A 22,392-nucleotide genomic window follows, 5' to 3' on the forward strand; every position below is an offset into this window, starting at 1 on the left:
TATAGGTGAACTGAATAAGCTAAATTGGCCCTAATGTGTATGTGTGTGAATGCGAGCAAGTACGGGTGTTTCCCAGAGTTGGGTTGTGGCTGGAAGGGCATCCGCTGCTTAAAACATATGCTGGAAAAGTTGGCAGTTCATTCCACTTTGGCGACCCCTGATCAATAAAGGGACTAAGCAGAAGGAAAATGAATGAATGAAAATAAAATAAAAAATAAACACATTTTGCAATGTTTAAACCTAAAGTTTCTAAGTAATGCAAGCAGGCATTTTAATCTTTGCCTCTACTGTGGTCTCATCGCCCACACACACAAGCACACTTTGCTATTATTTTATAAGAGGTCAATATCAGCAAACATGCATAAAAAAGCCCATGCTAATGAGAACGTGTGAAATGTTATTTCTAATTACTTTTTTTGAGTTACTTAAACAAAAATTAAATTAAACAAACAAAAAAAAATTAAAATGTAATATTAGCTTTGGCAAAAATATGCACTCGTTTTCCATATTCACTGAAATATTTGTAAATGGCACATGTAGGGCCAATGTTTCCTTTACAAATGTTATTAAAAATATACCATATAAAATCACTTTGCTAACATATATTCTGTGTTTGTTTGTAAACAATGTCTGTAACGACGGAACTTGGGACCTTAGTTAGCTAATGATGATTTTCGAAAACACATCCCTCACCGGTAACATACAACAGAGTAAAAAGAAACCAAAGAATTCCACATTTCACATCTCCACACACTCATACACAGACAAAACTGCCCCACTATCTGCTTTGAGGTGCCCTAGGGCAAATAACCATCGAGGGTGTGTACAGAAGCCAGGTGTGTGTGTGTATGTGTGTATGTGATTGACAGGTATTGATTTACTACAGCTGAGAGTGCTAGTGGGCAGAATCTCAAAAGCAATGAACCTTCAGCACTACACACACACACACACACACACACACACACACACACACACACACACACACACAGTCATTATATTTCACTTGATCATTTGTTTTCTCAGTAGCTCTTCTACAGTATGTAAATGTGTCAGCAGCAGATAAGCGCTATCCCATTCAAGAAATCAAATAAGTTTGCTAAGACAGGATTATTTTCTTTGGCTCACTAACACTAAAGCAGGTTGCTTGTTAGAGGTTTGTGGGTATCAAATCAGAAACTGCAACCACCCCCATCTCTCCTTATCCTTGGACTCAAACACACACTCACACAAACACACTCACACACTACTATCTGGGCAAGTCCGATATCTTCTATCTTCTTTCATTATTTAAAAGCTCCTGCTGAACACACACTTTATTCGACCACTATGGAGTAATGAGCTGGGATGCAACCTAACCACACACACACACACAAACACACACACACACACACACACACACACACACACACACACACACACACACACACACACACACACACACACACACACACACACACACACACACACACAGAGACATGAGCGGCATACTATTTAGGGGTGTAAGTAGGGACACATTCAACCCCCCCCCCTTCATGAATTTCTACATACACACACCCATTTCTACTCTCTGATGAGCATTAGCTAATCCACACTGACGGGCCTTCTCCATTACCCATAATCCCTAATGCTTTTTTAATGTATCGTTCTTTCTTTTTCTCTTCGACTGTGTCTCTGTCCTTCTATATATATAGTGGCATCTTTAGCCGATGGATCTGAACCTGTGTGTGTGTCCAGTCACACTCAGTTCAGTTCTATTAAAAGGGAAATCTATCAGCGTCACACAGTCATTCGCACCTTTTAAAGAGGTGTCACGATGTATTCTGTGCCCCATCAGAATCAGCTCTAGCGAGGCTGAAAGTGAACAACTAACAGTTTAAAAAGATAGTTAAAAAAGCAAGAGAAAGACTGTTACCTATTTAGTTGCTAAGCTTCTTAATAATTCCTTAAAGGAACGATGTCACCAAGTAATATGAACTAGGGAAATTTGCTCAGCACAAATCTGGACCAAGGCAAGCACTTGTAGTAAATATAATTGTAACAGAATTTTTAAAGCATAAAATCTTGGTAACCATATCGGTATTGCCTGATAGATGCTTATTTTTAAGGTCATCATTATCATAATGATAAGAAAAGTAATTACAGTCTGATTATTTATGGAATATTTCCTCTGTTTGATCCACTTCAGTTGCATGTTAATGGCCATGGAGGGATTTTAAAGATTGGTGCGTTTCTCATGCTTTCACGTGTCTCTAGAGGCACTTTAGGGCCTACTCACACTATGCTATCCGAACCCTGCCCAGGGAGGAAATGTGAGTGCGCTGAATCGGGCTCAGGCCCTGGCCCGGTTGGAAGAGGTGGGCCTGAGCACAGTTCACTTGGGCTTTGGCACGGTACACTTGTGTGTGAGTGCAAAACGCGCCAAAGCCCGAAACTGAAAGCGAGACGCGACTTTTAAGGGACTGTTTCATATGGATTTATTAATCATTCTTACTGTTCAATGAACGCAAACTGCCGTAGTTTATAAAGGATGCAGACACCTCACTGCACGACAGCTGCACGCCTTCAGCAAACCTCCTCATTCCTGCAGCACGAGGGCTTTATGATTGTTTATGAGCGTCAAAAGTGGCGAATCTGTTCGGCGAAATATTTGACTGTGTGTCATTGCAGCCCTAAGGACTGTTTGACGAAATATTTGACTGCATATAAAACGACTGAAACAATATAACTAGAGAAATCTCCACTGTGCTGAGCGATAGCACTCACTTAACAGCGCAGTATCGATGACGTAAGCGCGCCCAGGCCCGATTGTAATGTGAGTGCGGGCTGTCGGGGGAGACAGGAGGGGGGACAAGCATGCTTTGGCCTGGTTCGAGGCAACTGTACATAGTGTGAGTAAGGCCTTAGTAAAGTTAATGAAAGAAAGGGAAGACAAGTAATAGTTTTTTCCAAGTGAAAATATAGGTCTTCAGAATTTCAGTTAGTAAGAAGAATTGTCAATATGTTTTGCTGTATTATTCATGTATTCACATACTAACTATCCTTCGGCTTAGTCCCTGATTAAATAGGTGCCACCACAGTGGAATGAACTGCCAATTACTCTGACGTATATTTTATGATTTTCAGCCACGTTTGTTGTACTTTTTTGAGTTTTTGTTCTGCATTTTGTTTTGTAGTCCTCTAAACCTTACCTTTTCTTTGATTGAAGAAAGACATAAAATAAAAACAGTTAAATAATGAGAAAACAAATCAATAATAGAAATAAACTTTTCCTTAATTAGCAATGGAAGAACTAAGGATAAATTCATCCATTTTGCTAACTGGGATCATTTCAGTAATAAATTAAACATCTATATCACCCCAGTTTTATTTTCCTTACACTGGCTGCCTGTTAAGTTCAGTATCTTTTATAAAATAATGCTTCTTACCTATACCCCGGTTTCACAAACAAGGTTTAAGGCTAGTCAAGATTAAATTGCATGTTTGAGCTGTATGAACTCAAAATAACGTGCGGTGAGATGTCCTAAAATATGTCAGTGTCATATTTTATCACCAAGTGCACACCAGTAGTATATTTTTCTGAGGCCATTTTTATAAATGTGGCTTAAATAGCCTAATTTAACTAAGGCCTAGTCCTGGCTTAATCTAAACCCTGTTTGTGAAACTGGGCCATAAAGTTTTAAATAGTCTAGCCCCTGTTTATCTAACCTACCTTCTGTCTCACTACAAACTAACCCGCTCTTTAAAATTTAAAAAATCAGGGCTTCTGGTAGTACCTAGAATACCAAAGTCTACTAAAGGAGGTCGAGCCTTCTTATTTATGGCTCCTAAACTCTGGAACAGCCTTTCTGATAATGTCCGAGGCTCAAGCACACTCTCTCACTTAAAAACTAGATGAAAGACCTATCTAAAGCATACATGCTACCTGTAGAACAAGGTAGTCTCCTTGTGTCTTAATGCACCAAGCATTTTGTAAGAAATACTACAATGTTTTAAATGTTTATGTTTATGTAAGTCCTATTTTCTTTATAGCTCTTTTTATTTTCGCATTGACATTTAATATCTCCTATTCAAATACATTATGAACAGCAGCTACAATAATTATTTTCTTTGTTCTCTATTTCCACCTGAGGATGCCCATCCTGAGGCCTCTAATGATTGTGCAGTGTCATTGGCGTGATCTAAGACCTGTGAAGAGATGATGCCAACCATCGAGAACCTCAAGGAAAACACATACACTTAAATACTAATACACTTCATTAAACATGTACACATAGACATCACCTATGTGCTGTAAAACTGCAGGACAGGTTAACTATATTTGTATATAATAACTTGTATTTGATTGTAACTTTAACTTAATTTGACTGTTATGTTACAATTTTCCAGAAACGGGTTGCAGCTGGAAGGGCATCTGCTGCGTAAAATATGTGCTGGATAAGTTGGCGGTTCATTCCGCTGTGGCGACCCCAGATTAATAAAGCGATTAAGCCGAGAAGAAAATGAATGAATTAATGTTATAATGAAACAATAATTATTGTAAAAAAATGCTTTACAAATAAACTTGAATTAAATTAAATTGAATGAAACAATGTGGTCTTGCATTTCATTCATTCTTTTTTTTACACTGGCAAACTTTCCAGCCCAAACTGGAACCTGCAGGTCATAATGGTTTATCTGTTTCCTCTTTAATCATGTCCTTATAACAACAGACACACACACTCACACGTATTACACAAACAAACACACTCGCTGATTTAAAAAGTATGCATTCAGGAATGCCTCCCTCTTTTTAATCAAGCAACAATGTTTTGTCATCTTTTCAGACCCATATGAAGACTCAAACACACACACTTCTGCGGGCACTGTTTAATGACATCATGCCACTATAGGCTAAGAAAATAAACATAGTGATGGAAAAATTCTTAAGCCAAAAGCAGAATTTATCAAGGCCAAAGTTATGCATTATCTTTGTTATCTGAGGAATGAGTGTATATGAGTGTGTGAACAGGTTTAACTATTCTTGTGTGGGTCAAATATTCAGAAATGTCCTAGCAAAATGTAATAAAACATGTCAAAACTGAGTTTGAGGGTATCTGAAATGCTACTCATTTTTTTGAAATGCTCATAAATTATCTTTATCCCCTATCTAGCCATCTGAGGTTTAGCAAATGCCATCACGAACACAAAAATCACCTCTATTCAAAAGATTCTTTGAAAGATACAGAATGAATACTTTTTTCAGCAAGTGTGCATTAGATTAACTAAACGTGACAGAAACATTTTTATAATTTTGCAAAAATGTCAATTTAAAATAAATCCTGCTCTTTACAACTCTAACAATCCTAAAAATGTATTAAAAATGTGATAATAAAAATACTGAGTTGTACATACAGTATGAAGATGATGTTTCTTGAGTCCTATGTCGAGATATGGAAATTATGAATTTCATGTTACAACGAAGGCGGGAGTAAAAATATAGAATGCCAAAGCAATAAATAATGAAATGTTAAATATATTGAAAGATAAGTGTTATTTGGATATATATTAATACAAGAAATACAGCCTTGATAAGCTACAGTAAAAACTTCAAAAACTGCAGCCTAAACAATCTTACTGACTTCAAAATATTTAGCAAAACTGCATTTAGTGTGTATTTGTGAGAGTTTGCGTACTGTAAAAAGTGAAATGTGACAACAGCAGCACAAAAGACCATCAACAATGACCTTAATCAGCACATTCACACATACACACACCTACGTCATAAACATAAAAAAGCACACACACGCACAGTAACGGTCGTATATAAACATACATGATGTGCATTTGCTACAGTATCCATACCAAAAAAACAAAAAAAAATCAAAACTCTCCTTCACTGCTTCCTGGTCTGTCATTGTGCCCTTATCTGTTCATCTTTTCCTCTCCCTCCATGTTTGTCGTCCCACCTTCGGTAAATTGACCTGGTCAATGCTTTTGCACTTGTTGACTCTGTCCTGTTCTTCACGTGTTTTCATATCCTCTACAATTCTCAGTGGACATACTCAAGAAAGTCACAGAGCCTCACCAATAAACAAACTCAGTATCTGAATAATCAAAACAAAAAAAGATAAGCAGTTTTGATAGCTCTGTTATTGTTCAATTATTAACTTCTGCTAGCTATATCCCAAACAAGCAGTTCGGTTTGGCTCAAGCTACAAGCACAGATAAGTTCAGACTTCAAATGACTGTAAAAGATTATAAAACTTATGATGCTTAGGATGTGTCATCACAAAAAACAGTGCTTATAATAAATAAAACACAATAAAAGGTGCACGTAACAGTCTTGCACTTGTTAAAGTTTTACACAAACAAACTGAAAGTGTAAAAATGTGTATTTAGCAATTTAAAGCAGAATAACGAGTTCATTCACAGAGTTGTCTGAGCACATGCGCACTTTGCTTAGAGCAATAATAATGCGCTTAAGGTTCTTGTACGCTTGTTTAAGATCAAAATATGGCACACTTTATAATACTGTTGTGGCTTCTGATTATGAACTTAATTCTAGAGTTTAATAGAAGTTTTGTGTTTGAGTTAGGTCAAGTTCAATTGCAATATTGCCCAAAGAGAAAAAACATATTTAGTTTGTAGAATTTGAATAAAACAATAGTAAAGAACTCTTTTTTTCCTTAATGTATTACAGAAAAACTATAATTGTCAGCAAATATATTGAATTGATATAAATAAGTCCAGTGCATAAATGTGCACCGAGCACTAATAGTAGTGTCCTAGTGGGAATTTGTGTCAACAAAGCTTTAATATTAAATCTCTCAAGATCGAGGCACAAATAAACGATTTGGAGAACCTCTAGAAAATATTACAGTTCTGGCTGGTAATAATATGCTGTAAATAACCAATATGTGGGGGGGGGAAACACTTCCAATAACTTATTCAGTAGTCAGTAACATATTCAGTATCTGAACATGTGAGATAGAAATTTAAGATCTAACCAACCTTCCCATCTTTACTGTCAGAATATTAACTGTCTTCAGCTGTCTGTTCCTTAGTATTACAACAGTGGAAAAAAGATTGTGTAACAATAGTTTTTAAACTAAAATTTAAACTCACTACTCACTCACTATCCTTCAGCTTAGCCCTTGATTATTATGGGTCGCCACAGCAGAATGAACTAGCAATTACTCTGGCATGTATTGTAATCAACCCAGAACATTTATTTTAAACACCTATACACTTTCTCATTCACACACACAACCAATTTAGTTTCTTCAATTCACCTATAGCACATGTCTTTGGACTGTGGGGAAAACCGTAGGACCTGGAGGAAACCTACGCAAACATTGGGAGAACATGCAAACTCCACACAGAAATGCCACCTGGTCGAGCCAGGAGCCAGAAATAATTTTCTGTGATTGCTGTGTCCACCAATAATATCCTAAAGGGTGTATAAGTAAAATTTTCGGGTTTTTCAATAGGGGTGTCAAAATTAATTTTTTTTTCCGGTGCGCCATGATGCAGACGCGGGCAATTCGGTATCGGTTCAGTAATAATCATAATCGCTCTGTCGCGAGGGAGGTGAACGTGAGTTTTTATAACACTCCAAATACTTAAAACTCATAAACTTTGCACAATATCACTGCGTGTGTGTTTGCTGGATCAGTCTTTCACTGACATTTACAAGAGAAGCCCCTATTTCACTGCGATTGAGAGAATGAAAGTACTCCATTTCTTTCTTTCTCTCTCTCTCTCTCTCTCTCTCTCTCTCTCTCACTCACTCACTCACTCACTCACACACACACACACACACACACAAACACTGTGGCCCATTTGATCTGCCGGTGTGATTTTTCCTCCCCTCTCAGCTGTTTTACAGAGATACTTTTGGATACAGACACGAGCGCATGCCTGCAGAGTTTTCTCCACCATGTCTTTCATGGATCACTTGTGATCGCCGCTGCCACCTGCCGCTTATCAGTGTCACACATCTGTGAAGAGCGCAGCTTGCAAGAGCCAATCAAAGCCGTTTTTGTTGAGGGTGTGACCAATCAAAGAGGTATAAGAGAACTTGGTAGACAAGGATCAGAAAGCAGGATATTTATATTTGTTTATATTATTTGCTATAAATGCTCGTGTTGTTAAAAGGTACAGTTTATATAGCTATCTGACTGTTTGTATTAAATGACAAAATTGTTTACAAATAGTACATAAATAAATATATTCATACATTTTATTACAAGAATTACTCCTGTGAAGAAAATATAAAACTGTGTATGAAAAGCACCGTCAATGCACCGTGGTTCACCAAGATATCGAGTTTAACTGAATCGATGGCATGATAATTGTAACCGAACCGAACCGTGAGACCAGTGTAGGTTCACAGCTCTATTTTCCAACATCAAAAACAATTCCGCCTCCTTTTTCAGGCATGTGATAACACAAAAAGTTTTTTTTTCTTTCAACACAGGCTCATAGGTTAAATGTGCCCAGGGACACATTTCTGAGAACATAGAAATATGTCCCTCTGGTTACAGAATAGCTGCTTTTTCTGTGGAAAACGAATGCTACAGGGTGTTACTACTCACAGCTTACTTCTGTATGGGCAGCTTTTTCAGCGTGGGTTTGCTTGGTTGCTCACAGAGAACACTGCCAGACTTGGCTGGAGGATCGGACTGGACTGGGGTTTGAGTCTGGCAAAGGACGGTTAAAGAAACCAGTAAAATAAAACCCAATTTACAAGAAATGGCACGTATGAGAAAACATGCCCAGTAACCGATTATCTAAAGTATACACATCAGCTTGAAATAAAAACTGAAAATAAAAACTGCAAGAAAATATAGTTCAGGGTTCATATTCCTCAGCTCTCAGAAATTTATCCCAGGGCAAAATATATCCTATTTGTATTTTTTTATGAATGCTCAATGAATCAATCAGTAAACTGGGCCAACTGTTTATAAAAAACTGACTAAATAAAAAAGGTAATTTGCTCAGAAACAGGGATGCATTTTACTAAACAATGATTTTAAAGACCATCCTGTAGTGAACTTGAGGAATTCAAGATTGTTTACATGTCTATTTGGTGTTTTTAAAGTGTGCAAATTTATCATTCAACATCATTACTAGGTCTCAAAAATTACTAGGTTTCCCAATCCTATCATCTCACAAGGCAAAACTTTTATGTCATTATCAGCATTTGTCTGTGTCTGTCAACAAAGTGTTTCTGCAACTTTGAACACTGCTGCCAATCACAGACTTATCTGTAATTTCTTTAATGCAATGAAAGAATCAGAGGTGATTATGTAGTTAGAATCCACTCCTCAATATGCTGTTTAGTGCATTGTGAATCCTCCATTAAAGACACTGCATATACAATATCCAAATAAAAAGATAATTGTGCAAACTTTGAGATAACACTGAACAGATGAGTGACAGTTTTCAGTGATTAAGAAACACACTTTCCCAGGTTATCTAAGCTAAAATCAATTCAAAACCAAAATAAATACAGCACACTAACAGATTCTTTCCTGAAATGGCAGTGATTGTCAAGGTGATAACTCTTAATCCAAAATTTCCACTTGCCATGATGCAGCATTAACTCCAGCAATTACTTCCACTGACTCAATAAAAGTAGAGCAGGTAGAGCTGACGTGACTGACTGCAAATTAGCACATTCATAGTTTAGTGTTTATTTTATGAGAAGTTTAGAGTTACATTCAAGCCTTTCAGACTTCAAAGATATTATGGTCACACTTTACAATAAGGTTCATTAGTTAATGTTAATTAATGCAATTACTAACATGAACAAACAATGAACAATACATCTACTACTGTATTTGTTCATGTTAGTTAACATTAGTTAATGAAAATACAGTAGTTCATTGTTAGTTCAGTTAACTCATGGTGCATTAACTAATGTTAACAAGGATGGACTTGGATGTTAATAATGCATTAGTAAATGTTCAATTATGATTAATAAATGCTGTTCATGTGTTGTTCATGATTAGTTAATGTTAGTAAATGCATTAACTAATGAACCTTATTGTAAAGTGTTATCGATATTATTTTCCAATCTGATGTTATTTTACTAATCAAGGAGAAGTTTGAGTTGAAAATTGGATTTTGCTTTGAAAAATGTGGTGTTACGCAACATAATTTATGCACCTTTTGCAGCTAATTGAAAAAAATATAAAAAAGAAAATATACCCTTTAACTTTTATAGATTTATTACCCATTTGACCAAAAATCAATGATCATATCGGTGGCCCGATAAACTGAGGCACTCCCTGCCAGCTAAATCGTTTACAAAAAAAATCTATATATATTTGAGGACATATGATGCCTTTATAAATGCTTTTCCATTACTTCTTTTTTATATTGTATGGAGGACTCTTTCAGACCTGGAGAACCCAGAATTTTGCAATGTCTTTCCATTACTTAGAAACCCATAAAAATTCAAGACAGCAATGCACAGATGAAGACAACCTAATGAGTCCAGGCCTATGGGTCCCAGCAGTTAAATAGTGCTACACTCCACAAAGCAATCAATAACTCCACTATAGAGACTCTCGCCCAAATCCACCCGCAATCTCCTATCAGGATAGAAACTCCAGCAGCGACAGGACATCTGACAACTGTGGTCAAATAGAATATATTTTCATAAATAGTCAAAAAAAGAGTGTGAGTTTGTGTGAGGGTTAAATCACATGTGTGTGTGTGTTAGAAGGGGGAGCCAAATTAATCTGGGTTCTGATACCCCCCTATGGGAGAAGCTCAATTAACGATCCACACCGGCTGAGGCACCGGGCTAAAAGCCATCTCACTCTCAATCTCTCTTACTTACTCTCGCTCTGTCTCGCTACCCACCCCCTAATCCTGAGAGCAGGAATCAAGGAGCCAGAGAGAAATAAAGAAAGTCACTTGGAGATGCACATTAAAGGAGAGTCTGGGACCAGTCGCTTGTGTGTCTGTGTGTCATTTTTTCAAGCACACACACATACATTCTCTCACTAGAGGCGCAACTAAAACAACACATTTTTCCCCCCTCACTAAAAACACAGCTGACCAAAAACACAGCACATGGTGCTTCTGCGTGAATGCTTGCGTAAAGTGTGTGTGTGTATGAGAGGGGAGCTATGAAAGTGTTTGTGAGCCTAATTACTGTTTTGGGTAGTGCATGGTATGGATTATGTGTTTTTGAGTATACACATTCTTTACTATAGTTTGAGGGCAAAATCTGGGAATACAACTTTTTTTTGGATCATCTGGGAAGTTGTCAGTTGGAAAAATAAGTTTAAATGTTTTTTTTATTAATTTAATTATTTATTTAATCTATAATACTGTTATACTAATAATTCTGTATTAAATAAACTATTTTTAAAATAATATTTGTATTAACAATACACACAAAATGGTGTTGATTTTGATTTAGAAATGACTAGTAATAATAAGCAATTACAGACAGATGTTTATATAAAAATAGATAGCACAGTTTTCATTCATTCTCGAAAATAAAGGTTCTCTACAGTATTGATGGTTCTACGAAGAACTTTCAACATCCATGAAAAATGTCCAGTTGGCTAAAGGTGCTTTACAGTGGAAACGAGATATTTCGATTATTAAACTGTTCTTTTCACTTGTTAAAGAACTTTCCTACTAAAGGTTCTGTGGGGTCCAAAATTTTTTATTTTACATGATATTACTATGGCGACACAGTGGCTCAGTGGTTAGCATGATCGCCTCACAGCAAGAAGGTTGCTGATTTGAGCCCCGACTGGATCAGCAGGCATTTCCGTGTGGAGTTTGCATGTTCTTCCTTTGTTGGTGTGGCTTTCCTCAAGGTGCTCCGGTTTCCCCCACAGTTCAAACACCTGTGGTATAGGTGAATTGGGTAAGCTAAATTGGCTGTAGTGCATGTCAGACTATATGGGTGTTTCCCAGTGATGGGTTGCAGCTGAAAGGGCATCTGCTGCGTAAAACATGCTGGATAAGTTGGCGGTTCATTCTGCTGTGGCAACCCCTAAGTAATAAATGAATGATATTACTATAAGTTTAACAATTTTATTAATCTCACCAAGGGCAATTAAATAAGGGCAGTAGCAATTCATGATATAACAAACACATAAAGAGACAAATCACTAGCAAACACAAAAATACAATCCAGCATGCTTCATAATAACTTCATAAATAGTAACAAAGAAACATAGGAAAGACCCATATATTAAAAATGTTAAAATTTAAACTTGCTAAAATGTAAGGTTGTAAAGCCTTATTGCCGCACGAACAAAGGTGAATTGATATATCTGTTAGATATAAACATCCTAAACTATGAAACATCCCTTTAAAACCCTTTATTTTTGGGAATGCACTAACAAAACTAAACTTTTGTGTTTGTTTGTGAATGCATACTCTCATCTTTTCATTTTACATCTTTAATCTGTGACAGTTTGAGGGATGGAAATATAAGAATCATAAAATGTTGATGCTGAAGTGATGATAACAGTCTTTTGCTCTTTGTCTGAACCAAAGAACATCATCCCATGAGCAACACGGGAACCGTCAGAGTTGCACCGGGGTAAATATTTCAGCAGAAACACACTCACAGAATGAACATGTCTGTCCCTATCAATCGTCCAGTCTTGATCTGTATCTCTGTCTCTCCCTTATTCACAGACCATTTAATCTTTTAATATCATCCTATATTAAGAAAACAGTTCAGTTAGGCCAGTCCCCACACAGGCAATTCAAAGTAGTATTACACACAAAACTACACTGTTTAACCCTTTATACACAATACCAAGCCATCATTCATCCACATACTACATAATATGTAAAGTACACTCATGCACAAAGAGGTCAAACAGCTTGTCGCATTAGAGGACTCCCAACCCCATACACACTCACACTTCTTAAACAGCTCACATCTTTATGGCCTTCACTTTAAATGTTTCAAAGAAAATATTAAATATGGATTAATAAAAAGCCAACACAAATCAAACAGGGAGAAGCTTTTACATACACTCCAGCATACACAAACAGACACTGTGCAGCATTGCTAGAAAGAGAAAACCAACTTACCTTTTACTCTTTCAGCTTTTTCCTCTTTCTTGTAATTCAGCAAGTCCTTTAAGCCTCAAGTTCATTCGTTCCTGACAGGTGCCATGGTCCCGTAGACTCCAGAGGAACGACAGGCTCACACACACATACACACACACACACGCACTGTGAGGAGGAATGACAGATCACAGCAGCAGCAACAGTCCACGCATGAACATGTGTCTCCAAGACTTCTTTAAATCAGTCTTTCCCCCTCTCTCATTTACTAAATCTCTTCTATGCTGGTCGGGGGTGTTTTTGAAGACTTTCCTCTTATGTTTTTCTCCTTTATTTTTAGCTGTTATTCTACTGTTTCTATCTTAGCTTCCTTCTTTTACCTCCTCTCTCTCTTTCAGTGTTTCTCTGCTTTGGCTCTTGTGCTGACTGCTACCGCAGAGCTCTCCAGCTTTCTCTCTCTCTCTGTTTCTCCTCCCTCGCTCAGCCACTCCCTCCTGGATGGCAGGCTATTATGGGTGGAGACTGGTCAGAGGTAAAAGTCTCTCTCTCTTGCTTGTGAATGTTGGGATGTGCACTTTCAGATGTGTGTTCTGTTATGTTGAAATGTTTTAATTAGTTCTGGATGGGCTCCCATAAAGTTCACTGCAACTTTAGCTCACCTTGGAAATGTAATGAGGCTATTTTTTAAACCACTTTTGGGTCAATAAAAAAAATAACAAACATGTCCATATAGAGGACATTTTCTTAAATAAATAAACAAACATTCAAACATTACAAAAGTATCACGTCAACTTTTTTTTAACACTTTCACTTACATTTCCTTTACCAGTATCAATTCTGATGTTAACTACCAAAAAATCTATTACTTTAAGGATCAGAACCATTAACATCACCACACAATTTTCTTTTCTCCATACACCAAAAGTCTAAGTAGATTATATAATGAACAGCATAACTGAGTTCACCCCATTTTGAAGATGAATATTTGTATCCATTTCTCAGTGAATATAGTCAATGCATTTTGGTGCATTTAAACAAAACAGATTTTTTAAACAGATATACTTATTAAAAGAATATTTTAGTCACCGTCTTTAGAAATAGAAAGATAATAAATTTAAATTCATGGAAAATATTAGGGAAAAAAATGGCAACCTACAAAATTTCACCTAAATTGTAAAATATTTTAGATTTTTCCTCTTTTTTTTAAATTTGTATTTGATATTTTTTCATAACACATAAATTTAGGTAAAATTGTTTTGAACAGTTAGCATAAGCTAATTTGTTAGATAGGCTCCAGATTTGGCTTCAGTACTGACTATTGTAATGTATATGCATAAATATAATATTGCAAAACTTCCTTTAGAAAACATTCATTTAAATTACAGATTTGTGAGTAGTGTACTCATATATGTGTCTATATTTTTAATGTTTTGTTTTGTGCCGTGTCACATAAAACTAAAACATTACCACTCACACACATTCACACAATTATAACAAAATAAGAATTCATTTGCCTTGCAGTAGAAAGGTGGTAATTTACTGTAGCCTTTTTAAAGTTGCACTTTTAAAGCTGAGCCAACTGTATGGAAGCCTGATTTAAAAAATATATATTGTATGCATTATTTTTCTTAAATGCCACTAACCTTATATATTTCTATGTTGTTTCAATGGGCTTCAGTTGGGACTTTCAAGTCCCGAAGGTCCTGAGAAACTTTTTTGTGTATCTACTGTATAATAGATTTCTGAAAAGGTAATGTTGGTGAAATTGTAAAAGTTCAATACAAATACAGACTTTTGTCAAATTATATTCTATTTACTTTAACATAATTTACTTCTCACAAAAGAATTATTGAAAAATATCCAAAAAGATGTCACGAGATTAAAAAAAATGTTTTTTTACTCACTGTTATGTTCAAAATCTCATTAAATGTCTTCTGAAAACTTTCATTTTTAGGAATAATCTTGATGTTAAAGCTTTCTGAAGCCATACATTACTTTTGTATAAGGAAATGACTAAAAAGTGGACTGGGCATCCTCTTTCATCAGAGTTCTTACAAAAGTAGCAATATCTATGATTCATTAATGAATCACTCTTTTGAGTCAGATGATTTCAGTTTTACAAATTCAGTGATCTGCTCGCAGTGGTTAACAGCTCACTGGTGGGAAACAGTCAGTGAATAAAAATTCAAATCATGGTTTGTTAAACTGAATGACTTCAGATGTTGTGGAATATAGTGCACTCATCCCATTTATGATGTTTTACATCACTTTTCTTTTGAAGCTTGACAGTTCAGTCATAATTGTAGGAAAAAGAACAATCAGTACATCTCTGTTTTTCATAAACTCTCATTTTATGTTCCAGAACTAAGATGGAATATGTGTTTGGAAAATCATTGGGGTCAATAAATTATGACAGATTTTTTATTATTTTTTTTTTTTGATGAACGATCACTAACCTATTATGTGAAACAGTGTATCCATGAAATGAAGATCTGCAATCATTACAAACACAGCTCTGTGTGTGCTGCGCTACACTCTTTCGACTGAGTGGCGTCATTATGGCACCAATGAGACACTCTAGAGGGCAACAGTCAGCAAATATGATTTCATCAAGCTTTCAAACGCATTTCCATTTTCCCTCTATCTCCTCTTGCTTTTATTCCTTTTCCATTCCATTGTTTCGCAAACACACACCTCAACATCCATTTATAGATCTAGAGCTTCTGAAATCACAATAATCAGAGATGCTGTACCAAGTTTCACCGTGCGAGAGACAGAGAAATTGAGATAGAACAGAGAGAGAGAGCTGGCCCATGTTATATGATACTTACTATAAGCTGTCATGGAGACCTGATGTCGTCAGCAGCATATAATGTAAACCTTTGTTTTCCATTGCCTTCACACGTACACACAAACATAAATGATAACATATACATAGCCAGGTGAAAGACTTAACATGACTGAATATCTTATCAAAAATAAATATGATTTCAAAGTGATTGTCTATTATCAATCTATCATTCTTCCATAAAATGACATATTTCAGCTTCAATATTCATCATGAAATATGATACAGTTTATTTGATGAGACAAAATAGCCGGTGGAACTTAAGTTTAAAACTGAATGAAATAATTATTTACATATGTTAATTTCTTAGGAGGAATTAACTCAAAAGTGGAAGTTTTTTCTAAACGCAAAATTTAAATTAACAGAACTAAAATAAAAAATAAAAATCACAAGGTGATAAACCAGCTGAATAATATATTTAGTTGCTTGAGCATCATAAAAGTTGTTAAATTTAATCCATAATCATGTTCTTTCACAGCTTGAGCATGAAAACTAGCAGCAATACACAACAAACACAAAACCTTTATGAAATTAATAAATTAAATAATCTGAATTCAGAATCAGATCATTCAAAACCAATTTGGTGAAATTCCCCACCAAAAAAATTGCTATTATAGACAACCATATTTGATATGCATTTTAAACAAAACAAAAACACAACAGCTGCTTAAAAATAAAATCAATGAGCAAAACTAACCACAAATTAAACTTGTTCTTTATAGCGTGCACACCTGATTTACCTCACGTGCATTTGGTCTCTCTGCTTTTGCTTGACTTTTGTCTAGTCTGGCACCTAATACATGTCGTGTCTTCTTTACAGTGGTAAGTTGGCACCCACCAATCCCACACTGCATCGCCACTGTAAACAGGAAGATGTGGGCTAGACTGCAGTCAAAATTTATTAGCTTACCAAGTAACGGACAAACGCATCATATTGTAACAATAACGAAGTTACTATATTTAAAAAGTAATGCATTGCAGTATGACTTACTGTCAAAAGTATTGCCGTTACAGTAACACATGATTAGTAACACGTTATTGCTTAATTCTGCCATCAACTTGCATTAAGAAAGTAACTAGGGACTGTTATTATTTTTCTGACTACATAGATTAAAGTAAATGCAGCTAAATACTCTATTAAAAGGCTAAATGTAAAAATACCAAGTATTAATCAAGTTTCTCATCAATGTCTAAACAAATAATAATATAAAACATTCTGATTTCCGCTGTTGGCTATGAAAGTCTCTGCAGACTGATTTTACAAACATCTATTATTAAGAGTAAAATGCAATTTGAATGAACTACTGTTGTTTAAATTGTGCTTCATAAATAAAGTTTGCTTTGCCTTGAATAAATAAAGAAATACGCAGAACCTAAAAGCTCTTTGGTGAACCAAAATGGTTCATCTATTGCATCACTGTTTAAAAAATAATAATAAATAAAAAAATCCTGTAACTTTTATTTATTTGTGTACAAGCATGATGCAACCACATACTGTACACAAACATACATATTCTCCTGATCCCATCCAAATTTTCCAGTTTCATTTCCTTTAAGTTGAAGGATGATGGAGAACACACATATACATACACATGGTCCACACCACATTCATGTCTGTGTGTGTAGGCATGAATGGTCCAGGTGGAGAAACAAATCAAGAAACGACACTGGTGCTGTGAGAGCCATAAAGGCCGGGACCACCCTAAATGAACTAAACACACACAAAATTACACAATCACAAAATATGTGTGTGCTCATTTAACCTGGCTAATATCTGGGATACAACCTTGCATTAAATTCCCAAGTTAAGATTGCTTCCTTTTATCTTCCAGAAGGCCTACAATAAGGACAGGTTCCTGTAATTACGCAAGTATTTCTGTACAAGCATGAGTTAAGAGGCTCGCTCAAGGGCACAGCGGTGACAGAACATGATGGGCATCTTGGTAACCGTTCATTTCATGGGTTGCCCCAGCTGGAGATTAAACCTGTGACCCCTGTTACCACATCAGCGCTGTTACTCCACACGGTCATTACTCCTCATCTTCATCTAACCTCAGACACAGACAGACCACCGGTGAAAAAATGAATGTCAGGAATCATAATGCACAAAATGTCAGCTTAAATAATGTATAACAGTCCCATCTTTTAGTTAGGAGTGAGTTGTCTTTTAACGGAGACATCGCTTTTCATTACTTGTTCTCTTGAATGTACCACATTACCTGAACTGCCCTAAAAAGACTTTATAGCATCATATTATAGTTAATCTTGCAAACTATTTGGAGGAAATTAGACTTGCCCAATTCAGTTGGGTAACTGCTAAAATGGGTGCCAGACTTAAATACATCAAAACAAGTGGCAGTTCTAGCTTTGATAAATAATTCATTTACACAGTTATAATATGTAGAATATACATTTCCTATCATAACCACATGTAGTAATTTTAATTCATTTGATTCTGTTTTTTCTCAGCTAAACCGCGTGGGTATTTGATTTTAATTCAATTTATATGTTTACAACTCACAATAAATATATATGACACTCAAACAGATTATAATTCTTGCTAAAGCCATAATTCATGGCTTTGTGTGACAAGTCATTATAATTTTGCGTCCACAACAATCTGTTTTGTTGCATTATGAGAACAACTGGATTATGCAATTAATTTTATTACTTCACAAACATTTAGACTTTTTAGAGTCATGTGAAAGTGTTACTGCTCAGAAGGTCTACCCTGTGAAAACACGAACTTCCATTTTAAAAATAAAACAACATAGGCTTATTCTGAAAATGTAGCCCTATATATGTTTCTGGAGATCGCAAATTATGTTTAAGCTATGTATGGCTGCATTTCATCTTTAAAATGTACGCTTTGGGGTGGTATGACGATGTAAGGTATGACGATGTATGACTTACTAGCTGACATCAAATCTCCGTATGGACAGCTTTTCCCACTGTAACCAGCTGGTCCATTAGCTCAAAATGTATGTTGGTGGATTTGAGAAGAAGAGAAGTTGACCACAATGACGGGGTTTGAGTCCGGTGAAGAATGGCTCCAGAAAGCAGGTAAGACATAAATAGAATCCAAAAAATAACAGAAAATACAAAATAACAGGTTGAAAATGTGATAAAATCTGAAGAAAAAAAAAAGGAAAAATCATTTTCATTTTCTGGATTGCTTTTGAAAATTGTTGGTTGGATTTAGGGAAGTTAGTGGGCGGGTCAATTAATACAATTGGTTGGGTTTAGGGAAGGAGGAGGGTGGGTCTGTCGATTTGTCAGTCAGTCAAACAGTCAGTCAACAGTGGCCACTGGTGTATTGACGTGAGAACAGCAGGCGAAAAAGGCACTCGCGAGAGGAATTTAAGATCTGTAAAAACATACACAGCGGCCACTGGTGGATTCACAAAAACAAAAACTCCAAAAAAAAAGTAGCTTCTGGGATGTATATGGCGCTCTCCAGAATGTATATAGTGGTACCTTTTCAGAATGAGCCTGGGTTGTAGAAAAAGGTTCTTTTTGAACATCAAATTCACCAAAGAATGCACTAGTTTTCACAAAAGAACAAAGCAGAACAACTTTTCAAAATAAGAATTTTTCTGAACACAGTCATTACAGTGGTTAATGAAGGATCTCGTAACATTGAAGACACAATAATATGTAGTGCTGTATTAAAGGTCAACTAAAGTGCTTTGAAATTAGCATTTTTATTTAATGTTTGACGCAATCTCAATTGAAAAATGTAGAGAGGGTGGGACAGTGTAGCTCGTGCTCAATAAAAAACAGCCAGTAGCATTTTGTTTTATCATAGCTCTGCCAGTGAGAGTGGTTGAGCTCAAGCACATAAAATGAAAAGTCTTAAAGGGAGCGGGACATGTCAGATACCAGAGAGTATTTGATTGGTCAAGATTTGATGCGAAAATGTAATATACAAATAGTTGATCGATTTAGGCGGAAGCGACAAACTGCAAGCTTTACATGTTTATATCAGTTTTATATTTTCTAAAAATGGATTTTGTCACTGTTTTAGAGCACACTAGCTAACAGATACCCTTATAACTAACAGACTTAAACTAAGATTTAAAAAAATATGAGATGAAATGTATCCATTTAGGTGGAAGTGAAAACTGCAAGCATTTGGATGCTTATAAAAGTTCAAATCTCATATCCTATAAGTATATAAGTATTATGTTCTAAATGTGACTTTTGTCAGTGTTTTGGGGCACATTAGCTTGTAGATATTCTTACATACTAACTAACATACTGATACTAAAATCTAAAAAAAACATTTGTAATTTTATGGGACCTATAAAATCGTCAATCAAATAAGACTCCTCAGTCATGTAAAGGCTTTTCTGCTCAGATGAACAACAATATCAAAATGGGTTGGGTAACTCATAATGGACTAACTCAAAATCTGTCTTTTATGCCAGTAATCTCTTATACAAAAGAGGTTTACATAGCCTTGCTAGTGTACACTTATTCGAGTGTGAATGTTACTGGAAGAAAAACTGATATGGAAAACTGCCAAGTTCCTAAGATCGCAGTACATTCGATAGCATCATAAATCACTTCCAGACTTTAATTATTAAGTAGAGCTTTATAGTTGCAACATCGTTTACTGATGCATCTAAATCAAAAGAACAGGACATCTGCTTCCTTCTCTAAAGCAGTTGTATGATTTAAAATGTAAACAGCTCAACTGTAAGTCAAGTGGGGAACAGGGATCCACAGCACGACCCACCAGAGATGTTGCATATGCCGCAGTTTTTGCCAAATCCATGATGATGTTGATAATTATTGACACTTAATACTCTGTTTCTCTGGTCAAAGAGTTTAATCAAATCAAAACGTTCCCTGCTTGATCCCTCTGTCTCTCTCTGTTATTCGCTTCAGCCAGCATTCCTGATGGACTGAGTGGAATTTAGGCATTCCGGCCAAAGTCTTCCGCACACACAAAGCACACTGGAATTCTGATGTTGTTTCAAAGTGCGGAGCTGAGCCCCTTCTCCCCTCTGATGCGTTATTATATTGTGCGTGTATATATTGCTTTACTGCCGACTGTCTGGTCAGTACTGTTCCCATCAGTACGACCTTGTGGACATGCTCTGACTCAGCTGGGGTAACTGACTTTGGATAAGAATATGACTCGCTACCTGCCAGCAAAGTGCAGTACTTGTAGCTTGATGGTTCATGGTGCATTAGTAAACTGATGAATGTGCTCACATACTGTATGCGCACACACACGTATGCGACTCAAGGCCTTTGCAAGCATTGTGGCACATTTGCTATCAGACTGGCCGAGTCCTTGAAAACAGTTTATCAATCACTACTGGCTCAGTTAGAGAGAGAGAAAGATTGTGATGGAAGAAAAGAGGAAGGGATCAGAATGTGCAAAAAAACAGTTGAAGAGGGACACAGCGGTTTCTGGCAGAAACAGGTTCCGTTGGATCATACTTGAGTGTGCGTGTGTGTTTTGGAGACCATGTATCTATGAGCGTGTGTATGCATCACTCAATTCTAGCATTCAAATCTGTTGTCATTTATCATGCCGTGAGGTCAGTGCTGAAAGTCGCCATGCACAACCACTGCCACCACAACAAACAGTTTGAGAGAACAGAAGAATTAGACTACAAAAAATGTGTTGTGTTAACTATTAAACTGGAATGTTCAAACAATATACTAAGATACAGTAATGTTTAAAAGTTTGGAGTATTTTTTAAAAGAAAATATCAATTTTGTTCTACTGATGCATTCTGTTTATCAAAGATGGTAATAAGGAAATGTATAAATTCTTTGTTTTAATATTATTATTTTTAAATTCTGTTCTTTTGAACTTACAATTGACCAAATTCACCAAAGAATCCTGCATATTATAGTTTATTATATTAATCTAAACAGAAAATGGTTTCCATTTAGCATTAATAATAAGACATATTGGTCCAAATCAGCATATTAGAATGATTTCTGAACTATCAAGAGTGAACTATCAATCAGCTTTGCTTTCACAGAAAAAAAATTCACAAAAATAATTTTTAAAAGCCGACACGGTGGCACAGTAGCTACTGCTGTCGCCTCACAGCAAGAAGGTTGCTGATTCGAGCCTCGGCTGGGAATTTTTGTGTGGAGTTTGCATGTTCTCCTCACGTTCGCATGGCTTTCCTCCGGGTACTCCGGTTTCCTCCACAGTCCAAAGACATGCGCTATAGGTGAATTGGGTAGGCTAAATTGTCCATAGTGTATGAGTGTGAGTGAGTGTGTATGGATGTTTTCCAGAGATGGGTTGCAGCTGAAAGGGCATCCGCTGCGTAAAATGTGCTGGATAAGTTGGCGGTTTATTCCGCTGTAGCGGTTCTGGATTAATAAAGGGACTAAGCCGAAAAAGAAAATGAATGAATGAATGAATGATTCACAAAACTACTTCAAACAGAAAACAAATGCTTAATGTGATATTGCAATAAAACCCTTACAGATATAAGGGCTGATTCCTATAAAGAAAATTGTCT

General features: G+C 36.1%; 2 protein-coding genes and 1 long non-coding RNA gene across 6 annotated transcripts in view; 1 reads left to right on the plus strand and 2 right to left on the minus strand.

The window, feature by feature from the left end:
* Positions 1–22,392, plus strand: part of slc26a6.2 (solute carrier family 26 member 6, tandem duplicate 2) — a 406,025-nt gene that overhangs the window by 361,880 nt on the left and 21,753 nt on the right. The window lies entirely within an intron of this gene.
* Positions 1–22,392, minus strand: part of LOC147842651 (uncharacterized) — a 464,331-nt gene that overhangs the window by 142,592 nt on the left and 299,347 nt on the right. The gene's annotated exons all lie outside the window — the stretch shown is intronic.
* sema3b (sema domain, immunoglobulin domain (Ig), short basic domain, secreted, (semaphorin) 3B) overlaps positions 1–22,392 on the minus strand; it is a 116,530-nt gene that overhangs the window by 45,120 nt on the left and 49,018 nt on the right. Inside the window, exon 1 of one of the 4 annotated variants that reach the window (XM_087263698.1) lies at positions 13,066–13,469. The exons of the other annotated variants lie outside the window; for them this stretch is intronic. The gene's annotated coding sequence lies outside the window, so the exon portion shown is untranslated. Of the gene's footprint in view, positions 1–13,065; positions 13,470–22,392 lie in introns of those variants that run through there. 4 annotated transcript variants of the gene reach the window in all.

Source organism: Danio rerio, chromosome 8 (genome assembly GCF_052040795.2).
Source record: "Danio rerio strain M-AB ecotype USA chromosome 8, GRCz13ab, whole genome shotgun sequence".
In the NCBI taxonomy this organism is placed as follows: Eukaryota; Metazoa; Chordata; class Actinopteri; order Cypriniformes; family Danionidae; genus Danio; species Danio rerio.